Source organism: Ursus arctos, unplaced genomic scaffold (genome assembly GCF_023065955.2).
Source record: "Ursus arctos isolate Adak ecotype North America unplaced genomic scaffold, UrsArc2.0 scaffold_3, whole genome shotgun sequence".
NCBI classification, from domain to species: domain Eukaryota; kingdom Metazoa; phylum Chordata; class Mammalia; order Carnivora; family Ursidae; genus Ursus; species Ursus arctos.
In genome coordinates, this window is record NW_026622985.1 from 79,011,070 (window position 1) to 79,028,844 (window position 17,775).

The following is a 17,775-nucleotide window of genomic DNA, read 5'->3' on the forward strand; positions in this document are numbered from 1 at the left end:
TTATAAGTAGAGACTCATTTCTAGAGCTTTTACTTGCAGAGATTCTGAAGGCAGGTAAGTCTAAAGCAGTTACATATTCTAAACCACAGCCACACTGACATTGGGCTTGGTCCAGTTGCTTATGGATGCCGGGGAATAAGAACACCACTCTCCTGTTCCTGGGGTGCCCGCTGGCTGGGTTGTGGACTGTAAACTGTAACAGTACAGGCAGTGGAATTCTTTACTGGGCCCTTTTTTTCTTTCTGACCCATAGGACAGAGCTTCTCTTGAGCTTCCACCCTAAGAAGCAACTTGTGCCAAGATAATTTTCTTCTAACTTCTCTAGAATGATTGGGTTTGCTAAAAGAGCGTAGAGTTACTCTTCCACTTAATAGTGACTTGGTACTTCTCAGAGCAGGATGACAACCTTCCAGAATCTAGAGTGTTATGTATCTCAACGTTTGCATCAACTAGAGGACTTGAAAATGACTCTCTGGGGCTACCTCATGCCCATTTTGGTCTTTACTGGAACTCTGCGATTTGGCTGGTTCTACTTTCACTGTCAGAGCAGATCATTCCAGATGCCATTATGTAATTTTCTGTCTTGGGGTGTGTGTTTGTGTGGGCGGGTGGTTTTGTTTTGTTTTTAAGTGGTGTTTAATGTCAGGCTAATAATAAACTGGGTACGTAGGCCTGGTTTTGTCATAATGGCCACGAGTTTGCTTATTTGTCCCTTATTCGCCTGAGAGGCGGAGAACTCCCCCTCCCCAAGTGATGCCTGCATTTTGGAGGGGGCTCATCACAGCTGCCTAGAAAATGCCACATGGCAACTGGCAGTTCTGTTCTGAAGAGACAAAGATGAGGAATCTGAGGAATCTTCTCTCTGGTTGCTCTCACAACCTATCACTTGTCTTCCTGTGACCTAAATTGAACCAATAGGAATGAATTTTCTGTTCCCTGAACCAGTTCCAAAAATTGGTCTATGCTTACCAACAATTCTTAGGTTCTTATTCTTTGGGGAGTACCAGGTTCTTTAACACATTTAGGATTCTGGGGGCCTTAGGCTGTGTTAGGTCACTCTTGGGCCCTTGAAATTTGGAAAAAGAGAATATATTACTTGAACTTTTCTGTCTGGGTTCTTTTCCTCATAATTATATGGTAGAACCACCTGGGGCATTTAAAAAAAATAGTGGTGGCCCATATTTAAAATCTAGGTACCGTATTTGTTCCTTTTTTTTTTTTTTTTAAGATTTTATTTATTTGAGAGAACAAGCATGAGGGGGAGCAAGCATGAGTGGGGTGGTGGAAGGAGAGGGAAAAGCAGACTCCCTTCTGAGCCAGGGAGCCTGATGCAGGGCTCCGTCCCAGGATCTGACCTGAGCTGAAGGCAGATGCTTGACCAACTGAGCCACCCAGGTGCTGCCCCCCTTCCGCATTTGTTCTTTTCAAAATACTGTTCTTCACCCCTCGACATTCTGGGTTTTTTGGCCTGGCATGGGGCCTGGCATTAGTGTTTTGAATGGTGATTCTAATGTGCAGCTCCAAAACCAACATTTTTTTATTCTCAGGTAAGTATAGATATAGGTAATAGGAAGAATAAAAGCAACTTGACAAATGCATCTTTTCTCAGATCAGTTTGGTCCCTAAGCATAGCCTTTTACCTCCACTAATTTCTGTCGTACCAGCTCTGTTTAGAATAAGTACAGAATGGCAGAGCAGTGAAGGGGCTAAAGGGGTAATGGTTATTTCTAGCTCTGCCTCCAGCATGTGGCATGACCTTAGTAAGTCATTCACCCGCCCTCTTTTCCTAAGGCCCTTATCTGGCCCTTGTCGAAGAAGAAAGTAACAAACAGTATTGCTAATATTCTTTAATCTCTTAGTAGCTCTTTTTAGTAATCTAAAGTTTCTTTAAACCTCTTCTCAGGTTCTTAAGAAAGAGAATTTTAACTAGGGGTGTGTTTAGGGGTGAGAGAAGTAGTAGCAGTGAAGCCAGAAGTTTTCCCAATGGCTTTAAAGTCTAGCCATGGATTTTTTTTTCCAGAACAATAAACACCTTTATTACATGACTGAAGATAGAAGGGAGGAAGATTTATTTGCCTTTCCGGGCTTTGATTTTCCTCAGATAGAACTCTAGCTCCTTGCCCTCTAGCTCGTAGCAATCTGCTCGGCCACACGGGCCTGGTCTTGAAGCGATGCAGGCATGAAGCTTGCCTTGCTGGAACTGCTCCTCCAGAAGACTGCCCATCTTGGCATTCTTTTTCCTTTCATCATATTTCTTAATTTTCCTTGACTGTTTTTTGTTTCAAATGTCTTCCTCCTCGGGAGTCGGCTTTGGCCCCGTTCTTGCGGCCCAGGGACCACTGTCAGTAAGGTGTGCCATCAGTGAGCTCGATGCAGTTCTTCACCAGGGTCTTGGTGCTGACCAGTTCGTCGGCGGATGCATTGTAGACGGTGTTGATACTCCTTGTTTTGCAGGGTTCAACACTCAGAGCCACAGGAGAAGTTCCCCATATCCAGCCTCAAGGCACAGTACTTCTTATTGCCTCCCCGAACGTGGAGTGTGTGTATGTGGCGGGGCCAGTCTTAGTATTGGCAGCAGGCTGTCCCAGCTCATACTTCTTCTTCTTATGGTGGGACTTCCTCTTGCCCCTGGTCTTGTGGCAAGTTGTGTTGGCTGCAAAAGAGCTAACCGTGCATTTTTCCTTTTATGTATCCCTCCCTCCCCAGGATTTTGATCATAAACACTATATTTAGTTGGAAGTCTGGATTTGCAGAATCAGACTTTACCCAAGTAGTTAACTCTTAGTTACCACTGCCAATTTACTTAGTGGCCTCATTGCCATTTACCACTGACATGACCTGAAGTTAAATTGTTTACCTGAGGTACCAAGGTGCAAACATTGGAAAGAGCTTCAAATTTATTTATTTTTATTCATTTTTTTAAGATTTTATTTATTTATTTGACAGAGCACGCGTGGGCACAAGCAGGGGGAGCGGGAGAGGGAGAAACAGACTCTCAGCTAAGCAGGGAGCCCAATGCGGGGCTCGATTCCCAGACCCTGGGATCGTGACCTGAGCTGAAGGCAGACGCTTAATGGACTGAGCCACCCAGCACCCCAAGAGCTTCGAATTTAGACATCTAATACTCCTTTTACCTCTATCTATAATTATCAGATTCATAGATTTTCATCTAGTTGGCAACTGTTTGTGTTGCTGTTGTTTTTAATTTTCTCCTTAAGAGGAAGTCTTTGGCAGTAGAAGGTATTGTTAATGTTTTTGTTGTTGGTAGTGTTGTTGCTAACTAACCTAAACTGTATCTTCTAAATACTTTTGGGGACCAAAGAAATTGAAGTATAATCTATCTATTTGTTAGACTTGATAAATGCTAGATGTAGGATTTTTAAAGACTGAAGTCGATAGTTAAATATTTAAGAAGCCCTTGAGTTAATTGTTTTCCTTTTTGGGGGTGTAGATTGGTGCATCTGAAATTAAGGATGTGTGTTTTGATGGTTGAGGCATAATTACTTGGCAGCCTTTAATCTAAACTAATATCCGCAAGTGATTTGCTATATTATCCTGTTACCCTTCTAGATACAACCACATTTATGACCCTGGCTGTTTTCTTTCATACCTTTCTATTTTTATAAACAAGACTTATATTCAGCTGGTATATACAAGTATAACAAACTCTAGTCAGTGCCATATGTTAAATATTTTGAATATTATCTGATTATAACACATAAGAATTTGCATTATATCACCTGGTCTTAGAGAATCCTTCAAGACTTGTTTTCAGGGAGAGATGTCAGTCTTGTCTCACAGTAGCTTGGCAGAGAGGGGGAGAGTCGAGAACAAGAAGTATTCCTATTTTGGTTCCAGTTGTTTGAATTGGAACTGTTTTCATGACCTTGCCTGTGCTGATGAGCTTTGTGTGTTGAGAGGCTATGGTTGCAAGTCCTTGCCTATCAAGGGATTCTCTCAGCCTGAGCATCTGCTTGGTGGCGTTTTCTAACTAGTGCATTGCCCCAGGATAGAACCATGACAAGTAAGTAGAAGGCTCTGGAGGCTCTGTTTTTCTCAGTCAGAAACTTGTGGAAATGGGAGTAGGTATAGGTAGGTCAGAGCCTTGCCCACCTGAGCCAGTCCCATGTTTTTCACCATGTTTAATCTTTAGAGTATCTGTTGAGGGCTTTTGTTTTTCATATTGATAGGTTATGTCCAACAATAAGACAGTACTCATTGTGGATGAGAAGATAATTCATTGGTATCAGCTCACATCCTCTCTCTGACTGTAATCAGAATGTGGTTATTCTAGAATTTTTCTAGATTAAACTTGTTTCCTGGGCATAAAGTGTTAACAGCACCTCCCCCTTAACACACACACACACACACACACACACACACACACACACACACCCTGCACTCAAAATTTTAAAAAAAGAAGTAAAATCTGGCCAGTGTCAGGACTCCTTTTTCCATCGTACTGTCTTTAGGACGTTATTTACCTCCAAATTCTGTTCCCTGTGATTTTGAGATAATAATTTTCTATCCATGACATAACTTATATGTTACCCACTCTCTCTTTCTCCTGTAATAACAAAATTGCTGTGATAGCCATCCAATCAGTTTTTTAAAAAATCAGGTAATTCATTTCTAAATTGGAACTTGTTTCTTTCTAATCAGCCTTGTAATGTATTACAGACCTCACTCAGCACTGGCTACAGAAGTGATTTAATGCTGGGTTTTAATGACTCCTTCATTAATCCTGGTATTCTGGGATTTATCACTCACTGGCCTTTGACCACTGGAAATGATGAAAACTTTGATTTCATGCATATTGGATAACACTGGCCTGTTGCCGCTAGAGCTGTGAATCTTGCCTCTGCAGTGGCGTGTGTGATTGAGAGCGCTGCGGATGGATGGCTGCTCTCCCAGGCCACGTGCTGCTGCCGAAGGGGTGAACACAATGTCTTTATCAGCTCAGGGTGACCTCTTCCCAGGCCCTCTGGATTTGAAGTAGGCGTCTGCTATGATAGCTTCATCTCCTGGACAGAGCTTCTGAAGTCAGGCTCACCTTTTCAGCTGTTTCCTGAAAAATGCTTGCATTGAGAACGTGTATCTTCATGGCTGCACATAGAACATTTTTTTTCTTCTAGTAAAACAGATTTTATAGTAGGGAAATATGTTTAAGACTATCTAGTCCACCTCCCTCATTTTATGAATAAGGTGGCTGAGTGCAGAAGGAGTAACACAACTAGGCCAGTGTCAGTGATAATGAAAACCAACAAGAGTGATCACCAACACACAACGCTTACTATTTGCCAGGCAAAATCTAAGTATAGTCTTTTGTTTCTTGCTCACAACAGCTTCCTGAGGTGACATTCATCCCGCTGCAAGTCCAGTTTTCCATGTGACTTTTCTCTGTACTGCCTGCCTCTGCCGCCACAGAAATGACGGTGTTGGTTGCTTTCCTTGCTCTTAATGGCAGCATTGTGAGTGTTCCTTGGAAGAGAGGGGCTAGTTTATGTCTGTAGAGTCTTGTGGCTGGAGCATAGTACCCTCAGTAAATGCCAGGTGTGGGCCTCCCCTGCCCACCAGTGATCAGAAGAGAGGAAATCTTCCTACTTTGAGTCTTCACAGAAGCTCATGGATTATTGAGTGCTTCCTCAGTTGCTTTTTTTTAATTTACTTTTTAAGATTTATTAGAGTGTGTAAGCAAGCATGTGCTAGTGGCTGGTGGGGGTGGGGTGGTGGGCAGAGGGAGAGGGGGAGGGTCTTAAGCAGACTCCAGGCTGAGTGTAGAGCCTGACACAGGACTTGATCGCACAACGCTGAGATCACGACCTAAGCCAAAACCAAGAGTCAGCTGCTCAACCGACTGTGCCACCCAGGCGCCCCAGGTAGTTTAGTTTGAACACATCAGTGAGCTTGTTAAAACCTCAGGCAGTGCTACATGAAGATCACATTGCAGAATCATTAAAAATGAGCCAAGTTTTGTTGCACAGTGTAACACTTATTCTGGGGAGTATGTCTCCCTGACTGCAAGTGCCGGGTGTCCTAGGAAAGTGACCTTTTATTTATTCTATTCTATTCTATTCTATTCTATTCTATTCTATTCATTTTATTTGTTTTGTTTTCTTTTTTTAAAGCAGTCTCCATATCCATTGTGGGGCTTGAACTCATAACCCTGAGATCAAGAGAGTTGCATGCTCTATGACCAAGCCAGCCAGGTGCCCCAGGAAGTGACCTATTAAAGTTCTCCTTAAAAAGCAGTACTCTAAGGCAGGAGTGACAAATCTTTTCTGTAAAGGACCAGATAGTAAATAGTTCAGCTTTGAAAGCCATTTGGTCTTATTCCAACTATTCGACTCTGCCTTTGCAGCCATTGACAATATGCAAACAAATGGGCGTGGCTATGTTCCAATAAAACTTTAATTAAAAACAGACTCTGAGCCTGGAACCCCAGTTCTAGGGACTCACGCTGTGGAGGAATGAATAGACACCTATAGAACAAGTGATGAAACCAGCCATCCAAATGTTATGAAAATGAATACTTGTGACTTAAGGAAAGTATTTCTGATAGTGGCATTATATGTAGATTCCAAAACAGTTATGCGTAAAAATTTTGGGAGAAGTCGAAAGAAAACGATCTTAGAAAGTGGCTCTGATGATGGGGTACATTGTGTGTTGCGCTTGAGGACAACTGTTTCTGAAATGTAGTGTGTTAAAAATACCTCTAGATTAATGTTTTAAATAAATATTTAATGATTTCACTTATATCCAAAGACTTATATATTCAGTGAACAAGAAAATCTTCCCACACCCCTCCCCCCCCCCAGAAACCTGGTATCCCTTTATGTGCAAGTGCATTTCTTGTAATATTTTCTCTTGACCCTGGAAGCTCACTTTCTGAGGAAATGCTGGTGTTGGAAATTATTTTCAGTACATTCTGATGGCTTTTCACTTCCTTCCAGTTGAACTGTCTCTATACTGGTCACTGGTGATAGGACAATTCACTTCCTCTTTTCGGTGTCACAGGCAGCTGTCCATTCTACTTCTTATTGATTGTGCTCTTCTAGTTATTTGGTCCTGTGAACATGTCCTTGATTTTCTAGGTGTCTGATTCCCATTTTTTGTTTAATGCTACCCTCGGTCTGTCTAGAACGCCTGAATCTGTAAAAACAACAGTCTTTCCTGTTAATATTGCATTGCTACCCATTTAATTTTCTGGTTTCTTTCTTTTCACCTTTCTCGCTTTGTTGGGAGGCCCCAGATCAGCCCTGACTTAACCCTTTGTCTTCCCTTTTGAAATTTTCAATCCGATCTAAATCAAAGAGGCACTGCCCTGCACAGTAGTTTTGCCAGTCTCCTAGAGACAGATTTTCTTTCTGTTCAACATGCCCCTTTTCAGATGCATCTGGAATAACAGCTGTATTCCCACTCCTGAATAAAATATTTTAGGAAAGTGTCTCATGGTAGAGCACCTGAACTTTTAGGCAGGATTGGGGGTAAACTCCAGACCAGATCCATCCCCAGCAGGGTGGGAGGACCAGTTGTTATGGGGTGGAGATAAGACCACATGAATGAGGATATGACTGCACTGGTGTTGTAAGAGCGCCATTTGTATCAATTAAATGTTAGGGATTAGATAATCTGTCATTATGCTAATTCTGGGGAACAGATGGTGGAGAGTTCTGCATCTCAACAGCAGTATTCACCATGGGGGAAATTAGCTTGCACCCAGATCAGCAGTCAGGCAGGAATTCCATTGAGAGAGAGACACTACTGGTGATTACATTAGTGTGTCCCTCTAAGGACATCCGCACATGTGCTGGCTTTCTTGAATTTCTCTAGAGTTTACATATTCTTGCCCATTGCCCTTTCTAAGTTACCAGACCTCTTTGCTCCTATCTATAAAGAATTGGAGGTGGTTTCTCTCCATTTGGTTAATTTAGGAAGATCAAGATTAGAAGTAGGTTAGGTAAATGTGGCTCAAAGCAGTAGCATATTGCATATTTCTTCTGAGAAAAGATGCCATACAGCTATTGAAAACATTGTTGATTGTCTGTCTTTAGAACTTAGAGATGAAATGAGAAGGAGGAAAATGGATATGCTCTTTCTAAGTGACATACCTTGCCTTTGATATATATGTATTTAAGAGATATAATTAAGTCCTTTGGCTTCACATTCTTGAAGGGTCAATCTTGATCCTGGTACTTTGTCTCTGTGCATGGCTTTCCGTCAGTATTTTGTTGATGCAGAGCTTCACCTGTCCCCTGAATGGTGATGATTATCAACTCTATTTTTCTTTGCTTATCCCTCCTAACTTACCACATTCCTGCTTTCCATTACCATTTGTATGTCCGCCTCTCATCTCAAAGCTAATATGTTTAATATAATGTTGACTAAAAATGGAGACTTTTAGACTGGTGTGCCCTGGAATCCCTGTGTAGCTTATTCAAAAGCACCCCAGGCAGTGGAGTGGACCCCATTTTTGTAGTGCTCACTAACTGATTTTATTCCTTTTCATATCAGTCTGTGACGTAGTGCGCTTGGATAGACGCCAAGATTCTAGAATAGGATCATTTTGAAGAATTGTCCAGGTTGATCGGACAGCTGTCAGAATTGATCACTGCTCATACAGGGTATAGTTCCAGATGTGCTTTAAATGGGCATGGTCATTGAGATTTAATGGGTCGGTAAATTGGATTATGCTCCATCGTTCAAGAAGCAGAGCAAACATTTTGGACTGCGATGCCTAAAAGTCGGGGGCAAGGCGGGGACAAGCCATCCATAGCTGTGGTTCCCACCAGGAGCTGAAATAACCGAGAATGTTTGACCCTGCCTTGGTGACTCTGGAGGTCTTTGGGAGAAGCAGGTTGATTAGGAAGGGGTGGAGGATTCGTTGATGTGTTAACAAAATCCCTTATCGGTTCTTCCCTGCTAACTTTTGCCATCCTTCCACTCCATGTACTTCACAACTCAGACCTCAGTGCATTCAGTAGCCTGCTCCCATAAGCCTTTCCCAACTGCAGGCTGTCCCATCTCCAGTTCTCCCTGCGAACCACTGCCAGCTTGATTCCCCGTAAGTGCTGTTTTTGCATTACTTTACCACAAGAGCTATTTTCAGATATTCAGCTCAGCCCCCTACTCTCTTCTTCTTGCCCCTCATTCTCAGCAGACAGCCTCATCTCCTGCTTTATGGAAAAAATACGGGCTTATTTAGAAAATGCCTTAACCTGATATTCGCAGCTCCACACTTGTCTTTCCCCTGTTTGCTTTCTAGCTCCTGCTTTCCCGTCTCCATGGAAGATTTCAGCCTCTTTCTTTCCAAGCTAATTTTTCTACATACATGCTCTGAATTCTCTTTTGGTCTCCTAGGGATTTTGTGCCATCAGTTATCCCTTTTCTTTTTAACTAACTTTTAGAAATTATTCTCCAGTCCTCTCTCTTTATTGTAGCTCCTTTTCTTCTTCTTGTCCTCTCTTCACAGCCAAGTTAATTGAAAGAGTTAAAAGAATTTTTAATTCTGTCTCCATTTGCTCTTCTTTCCTTTACCATCTACTTTGACCCCTCCAACATCATTCGAACTGAGCTTACCTAGGGGATCTGTGCTTCCCTTAAGGACATTTCTCAATCCTTGCTTATACTTGTTCTCTGTAGTATTTGAAACTTACCACCATCTTTTTCAGATTTTTTGTCTCTTTTCTTTTATATGGCATACTTGACTGGATTTCCTTCTACAGTTCTGATGACTTCTCTTCAGTCTGCTTTTGAGTGCTCCTTAAATATTCGTGCTTCCCAGGCTTCCATCACTCCATGGGTGATCTCATTCATCCCATTGCTTCAATTTTTAGGTAGATGTTGCTGATTCCCAAACCTAGGTCTCTAGCCCAATTCTTTCTATCAGGCTTTCCCCCCGAATATAGCCAAGTACTTACTGCACCTCACTTCTTAGATACCAAAACTCAGTATGGCTAAAACTGAGCTCGTGTTCTCCCCTTTAAAAAGCTACTCCTTCCCTTGAATGATCCCACATCTTGATTGATGGTGCCACCATTTAGTCAGTCTTCTGTTCCACTAATCAAAGTGTCATCTTTATCTCCTCCTCTCTCACTCTCCATACCTGATTATCTGCTGGTATATATCAAGTTCATTCCAGCCTTTTTCTCCTCACTGCCTGGTTTAATGCCGTCTCCTTACTGGCCTTAACTCCCTTCTGATCCGTTTTCCACACTACTGCCACAATTGGCTTTCTGATACGCAAATCTGATTGTTATTCTCCTGCTTAAAAGTCTTCATTAATCATCCACAGCCTCTAGGATCATACAAACCCGTGATCTGGCCCTTGCTTACCTCTCCATGTTTATATTTAACATTCCCTGGCTCTCATCCATCATTTCTGTAAAAAACAAAAACAGCTTAAACTCACTATTCTTGAAGTCATTCTGCTCTCTCTGTCTGGAACATACATTTCTCCTGGATAGCTCCTACTCATCCTTCAGCATTTCTCGTCTTAAGGAAGCTTTATCTTAGGCACCCTGCCCGAACAAGACCCGAACTGGGCGTCTGCGTATGTGCTTCAGCACCCCCTGCACTTACGTACTGTAAGGTTCACGAGCCTACAGCGCTAGGTCACAGGTCTCTCTCTTTTTATTCCCAGTGCATACTACAGTTTTTGCCACATACAGGGTCTTTGAGAGAACCAATGCTCAAATACCTTCCATGACTCGCCATGCTTATCGCCTTTCTAGACTCACCTGGGTTAGACCTGAGATGCAGATGTTCTGTGCCTCGCATGGACCCACTTAGAATTTTAGCTTTGTCTGGGACCCTAGAGGGTCTTCACTTTAGTCCTCTCGGTAAGATAGCACAGAAAAATGGGACTTAAAAGGTAAATATCTTGGGGCGCCTGGGTGGCACAGCGGTTGAGCGTCTGCCTTCGGCTCAGGGCGTGATCCCGGCGATCTGGGATCGAGCCCCACATCAGGCTCCTCTGCTGTGAGCCTGCTTCTTCCTCTCCCACTTCCCCTGCTTGTGTTCCCTCTCTCGCTGGCTGTCTCTATGTCTGTCGAATAAATAAATTAAATCTTTAAAAAAAAAAAAAAAAAAAAAAAAAAAAGGTAAATATCTTTTGTCCGGTTTCTTCTAATTAAAGCCAGAATTGGTCTCATGATTGCAAATCTAAGTGAAATGCAGCTTCATTTATATGTAATCCCTAACTTGCACCTTTTCCTTAGGCCACACAGACATGTTTGTTTTACTTTTTTACTTTGGTTTCTGTTTTTGTTTCTGTTTTTGCTTTTTTCTCTTTCTTCTTTCTTTCTGGTCTCTTCAGGTTAATTCTTAAGTACACGATGTGCCAGGTGCTCTTGGCACTGGGCATAAAGTAATGAATACTGTAGAGAGAAATCTGTCTTTTGGGAGGGAACTTCTAATGGTGGCAAACAAGTAAACAAAATATGTAGAAATATGTAGATGGTCAAAAGTGCTCTAGAGAAAATAAAGCTAAGGAAGGGTAAAGGAGGTATTCCAGGGTTGGAAGGAGGCACAGTTTCAGTAGGTATTCAGACCTTAATGATAAGGTGACAGGAGTAAAGACCTGAATGAAGTGAAGGAGCAAGTGGTATGAGGGCAAAGAGAACAGCAGGGGTAAAGGTCTTGTGGTGCAAGTGTGCCTGGATAGAAAGAATGTGCTGTGGCTGGAGCAGGGAGAGCGAAAGTGGGGGCAGTGAGAGACGAGGTCAAGAAGACCAGGCAGGAGGATAGCTGACCTAATAGGTTCTTGTAAGCCACTGTAAGTATTTGGCTTTTACACTGAATGAGATAGGAGCCATTGTGGAGTTTTTGAGCAGAGGAGTAAGGGCAAGTTTTGCCAACTTTAAATCTTCAAAGGATTATTCTGGATGAAGATTATTCTGATGATTCTGATTGAGAATGGAGCTTAGAATCTATGGTGCTTTTGTTTTCTCTTTAGTAAGCTCAAGTTCTATTGGCTTTTTCTTTTTTAACTTTTATTTTGAAGTCATTATAGATTCACAGAAGTTGCACAAGTGTACAGCGGTCCATCCCATGTACCCTTTAGCCAATTCCCCCCAATGGTTACAACTTATATAATTACAGTAAAATATCAAAGTCAGGAATATGGCATTGGTGCAGTGTGTGTGTCTGCCCTCTTATCACATGTGTAGATTCGTGTGCCCACCATCACAATCAAGACAGAAAACTGTTCAGTCGTCAGAAGGATCTCCCTTGTGCTACTTCCACGCCTTTCCCCTCCCAACATCCATGACACCATTAATCCATTTTCCATCTCAAGAACATTATATAAATGGAATCCTACAGTGTGTGATCCATTGAGATTGACCTTTTTCATTTAGCATAATGCCTTTGAGGTCCATCTGAGTTGTGTGTAGCAATAATTTTTCTAGTCTTTATATGAAACTGGTGGGAGGTTGTCATGGTGGAAGGATGCTTGTTTTATGACTTGAGACCTGAGTTCTAGTCCAAGTTAGTCACTAAATAGTTTGCTAATCTGAGATTCAGAGACATTACAATCCGTAAAATGAGAGAACTGGAGTAGAACACTAAGACCCTTTCAGCTCTAAACTCTATAGTTATAATGAAGTATTTCTGATATTTCCTTGTAGTCTATAGTAATGAAGTCTACCTCTCTTGTTAATATTTACTGTGCAGTAATCTTATATAGTCTCATAAGGACGATTCAAGAAACATCTCATAATTGTTTTATTGACATGTTGCTGCTACTTATATTACTCAAGTGTAAGCTTGATAGGCCAAAACAGTACTTGGCAAACTATGTAAATGTAAAGTGAGTCTTTGATTTTTTTCACTATGTTCAGTGATAAGATCAGAAGTAAACCTCCTACTCTACCTAATCTAGTGAGCCTCAGAGGTTCAAGAAATGTAATAAATTCCTGTTAAATGTCAGTTCTACTCTTGCATCAGTTCTTTGAACACATTTCTGCTAGTGAGTAAAGGCAGTTTCTTGCCATTGAAAAAAGTACTTAGCCAAAGTATAAGGAGCTAGCCAGTGAAGAATCCAAAATTGGTCTTTAGTTTCCTTGGTAGAAAATATAACGTACACATACATACTTTTATTTGCTCATCCCTCTGTCCTCTTTTTTAGTACTCCAGAATATTTGGGTAATGCATTATATCTTAAAGAAGTAGTGGATATTAAACAGTTGAATACATATTTGTCAAGAATAAGTAAATATTTGTCGAGAATAAATAAATTTGTCAAGCAGCCTGGCCTCCCGCCCTTTCCCACCGTTTTTTGTACACACAGAAAGGAGAGGGCTCTTACAATCCCTAATAGGATTGGAAGAAATTGTGCCTGCTGCCACAGTATTCTACAAACCATAACCAGAAATGTATATAAACATCCCTTAGTGTTCATATACTTACTGAAACGATACATAATCTACTTTGCCTTGAATATTATCAGCTTAGTGCCATATAAAAATACTGATAGAAAGATGAAGCTATTATCAAATATGTATGGCTATTGATCGGTAATTGCTAGTTCATTTTAAAATGACGTCCTAGCTCACATATATTCTAATGTATTTTGTAGAGCATTTAGATCTACTCCCTTATTTTATAGCTACAGAAACTGGTACAGACTTAGCTCCTTCACAAGAGTTTAAACAGCCAGAGAGCTGGGGTAAGAACTGAGATCCTCTGCCCTGAATCACTGCTCTGTGCCATGAGTTCTTTATGAAACAAGCTCATAATTGCTCTCTATGGCCACAAAAGGCTGGAGGAAGTGGGAAACATTAAGTGGCTTTCACTATTGAAGAATAAATATAAATGCTGTGTATAATTTCTCTCTTGTTGGGTGAAGGAGAATTGATCCAACATTTATTCTTAACATTTCTTTTTTTATCATATTCATTTGTTTTACTATGTTATTCTATCTCTTCACTCATTTTTTTTATAATTTTTTATAATTTAGATGAAGATTTTTTTGCCCTATTAAAGTGTTGATATGAGATAATGCCTGTGTTAGACCCTCCTTTAAAAAAAAAACCTCTGCCACACTATGAATGTCTTTTTTAGAAAGTTGGTTTCCTCTCGTGTGCATTTTGGAAAGCAGACAGACCAAACAGACTAAGCTAAAATGAAATGTTTTTAGTTCCTAAAGATACGAAATTGTTTTTACTGGTAAGCATTTGACCACCTCTAACTTGTTTTTTCCATTAAAATGAATGTAGTTGGGACATCATTTTTGTTTAGAAACTCAAATGAAATAACTAGTAGAATATCTCTTTCACTAACAATAGGCCTTCTTTACATTTACCTTGTTCATTCATTCTTAGAAGCACTTATAATTGATCCCTATACCTGACTATAGTAGTATTTTGTAAAGGCATAGGTGCATGTTTTCATGACTTTAAGATTCTTGCCTTTCATATTACACACTTTAATATGTTTATGGACATTCCTAACTGACTTTTATTCTCTTGATGGCAGTATCCTCAAAGCCACCCTCACTTTACTGCTCATCTTCTCCTGCACTTCTGCTTTTCCTTAGCAAGTGGCTGGAACTGTTGGATTACAGGTTGGTTGGGGAACCTCACAGAGGATCAAGTGTTCAGGTACAGATCACATCAGTAAGTCCTTACCCAGCTGGTAGTGAGGGCAAGATAGAGTAAGCCTCCCTTACACTAAGTACCTAAGCAAAAAGTTAAAGGTTGGTGCTGCCCAACCACCAGGCCCGGACCCTGTGATGGGATAAGATTTGGGTGATACAGTGGGACTCTGGGAAGGGAGCACCTTATATGGCCTTTATAGGGCCTACAGACTTCTGCAAGCCTTACTAGGGTACCTGCCTCTCACCTTAGGCCTTAGCTCCCAGGCTAAGGGAGGACACTGTGACCTATGTAACCTATGTAACCCATGCTTAGGGACTTTTTCTTTAAACTCTTGGGAATGCAACTTCATGATGTCAGTTAAATCCATTAAGATGTTATTGGTTGTAAGGAACAGCAACAACTCTGTCCTAAAGAAGAGGAGGATAGGTTGGGAAGTTATGAGGAGCTAAGAGAACTGGCCTAAGGCCAGAGTGTCAAACTTAGAAAATAATGGGGATCAGGGCACCTCCAGAGGGTCAGAAAGCAGGATAATTGTCTTTACTTTGGTGCTGTGTGGCTAGGACACCATCACCACTTGCATGGGGTGCTGCCCCAGAGGCAAGATACCATTGTAAATGAATTCTGACCACCTCTTCTCCTTTGCATCATTCCCAAGGCAGGAGCATTTCACTGACAGAGCTGCTGTCAACATGTCTGTGCACTGGCTGCTAGGGACAGGGTCAAGGGTAGGCATCTGTTGATTTTCATCTTATGTGGTAGAAAGCTCCAACAGTGGAATATTGCCCTCTGTTGAAAGGGGGACAATATCTTACATCCATTGTCTAACATGTGAATATTTGTCTTTCAAACGTGTGTGGAGACCGTGCACAAAAGTATGGAATGACTATGATCATCTTTTGTAGCAGGACCTCTTCTGGGTCAGTGAATTGATTCATGAGTCTAGGACAGTGACTGGACAAATTCGGTGAATGCCCTCCACCATTCCTGAGGGAGAGAAGTTTGAGGACATCCTCACTGCACACCTCTGTCCCTGCTCCTCCTGCTGCTCTTTCGCATAATGTTCATTTCTCAAGGGAAAGAGGAGCAGAGAAAATTGGGGATGAAGAAAGCATATTTATGTCTACAACGTATATTTCTATCTTGTGTTGGAATATATATTGAGAGAAAAGTCATCACGCAGTTTTTGAATCCTTTCTCCCCATCCCCCAGAAAAAAGTCCTCCAAATGTCCAGAAGACAATTATAATAATTATGTAATTACAATAAGTAAATAATTGTTTATAATAATAAGTATATAATTATAATAATTAAATGTTTAATTTATATATATTTAGCTAACAGTAATGGAGCGGTAGGAGGAATAGGTAGCTAGATTATTTTTAGTGTTGTTTTTTTTTTTTAAGATTTTATTTATTTATTTGACAGAGAGAGAGAGAGACAGCCAGCGAGAAAGGGAGCACAAGCAGGGGGAGTGGGAGAGGAAGAAGCAGGCTCCCAGCGGAGCAGGGAGCCAAATGCGGGGCTCTATCCCAGGACTCTGGGATCACGCCTTGAGCCAAAGACAGAAGCTTAACGACTGAGCCACCCAGGCGCCCCTATTTTTAGTATTCTGATAAATTTTTAATGGATTAAGGGCCTCTTGGATAATTCATGTACACAAAATAATTATTCCTATTTCATAAAAAAATTTTTAAGCTTTTTTTTTTTGCTCTTTTTTTTCTTTAATTGGGGGAGGGACAGAGGGAGAAAGAATCTTAAGTAGGCTCCACACCCAGCGTGGAGCCCAACCAGGGCTCAATCTCAGCACCCTGAGATTATGACCGGTGCCGAAATCAAGAGTTGGATGCTCAACCAATGGAGCCATCCAGGTGCCCCCCATGTTATAGAATTTTTAAAGGACAGCAGTACCATAAAGGAAAATAGGCTGAGAATCTGAAGGGAATCTGAAGGATCTTAGATGCCCATTGAGGTGGTATCACTCTCTGTGTTTCTTTAGACAACCCATTTTAAAATGTTCCGTTTCTCTCTGTGTCTGTCTTCATCTGTATGTGGAGGTTATTGGTTTATCTCTTTGGGCACTTTTTGCTCAAAAATTCTATGAGTCAGTTATTACTTTGTTTTCATCCAACGCCCACAGAACCCTCTGGCAACTCAAGAGTGAAATCAATCAGCTAGCCAATAAATATTTATTGAGTGCCTACTAAGTGGCTCTTTTTGGACTGGTAAGGAATGTGATCTAGTTGGGAAAACAAGATATATATACAAAGGGAGATAATAAGCTACATCAGTGCAAAGATGAGTGCAAAACGAGTGGCACAGCCAACAGCATAGAGACGGGGAGAGTGCAAGGCACTTGCCTGGTAGCGAAATGGGCTGAGACCGAGCAGAAGACTGAGAGGCATTTAATGGACTAGGTTTAGAGAGGCATATGAGGGCTCTGTTGCAGAATACCTTTCATAGCCTGTTACCCTGTAATTTGTGGCACTGTTTAGCCGAAGGAAAACTGGAATTGGAATATAAAATCGGGCTACTAATCGTGGCTGTGCCACGTAGAAACAGGATTGCTCGTGGTACGTCTGAATCATTTACTGCTTGTACATAGCACTGTGCGCGTCGCAAGCAGGAGTAGGTTAATGTGCTAAATGCCTGTCCTGTTGTAAACTCGCAGTAGATGTTCACGAAATCTGAAATTATCTTGTGAGTGAAAACCAAAGAAATCTTTGTCATCTCATGTTTACAGCATGGGGCTCGGGTAAGGTGATTAGCAAGGTCCTTTTCATCACTGAAATGCCAAGTCTCTGCATAGCCTTTCTTGCTTATAACTATCCCTTGTGACCTTTATAAACTTTCCATGCCTTACATTTCTCATCTGTAAAATAGGGATGATAAGAGTTCCTAATTCCTCGGGATTTTGTGACCATTAAGTGGATTTAATAAATGTGTAAAAGCATGTAGAATATTACTTTAAAAGGTCCGTCTCCCCTCCTTCCCTCAAACCATTGTCTTTCTCCTAACCTGACCCTCTCCTCCTCCTCCCTTCTCTCCCTCACCACCCTCTCTGAATCTCCCTCACCACCCTCTCTGAATCCCCCTTCCCCCTCCACCCCTCTCCTCTCCTTCCCTTCCATCATCATTTCATATATAATAACTCCATATTGAAAAAGGTCTCTGTGATT

At 41.4% G+C, this 17,775-nt stretch overlaps 1 protein-coding gene and 1 pseudogene across 1 annotated transcript in view; one reads left to right on the forward strand and one right to left on the reverse strand.

Annotated features, from left to right (window-relative positions):
• Positions 1 to 17,775, forward strand: part of SND1 (staphylococcal nuclease and tudor domain containing 1) — a 405,871-nt gene that overhangs the window by 193,623 nt on the left and 194,473 nt on the right. The gene's annotated exons all lie outside the window — the stretch shown is intronic.
• On the reverse strand, positions 2,069 to 4,219 carry LOC123001213 (40S ribosomal protein S8-like; annotated as a pseudogene).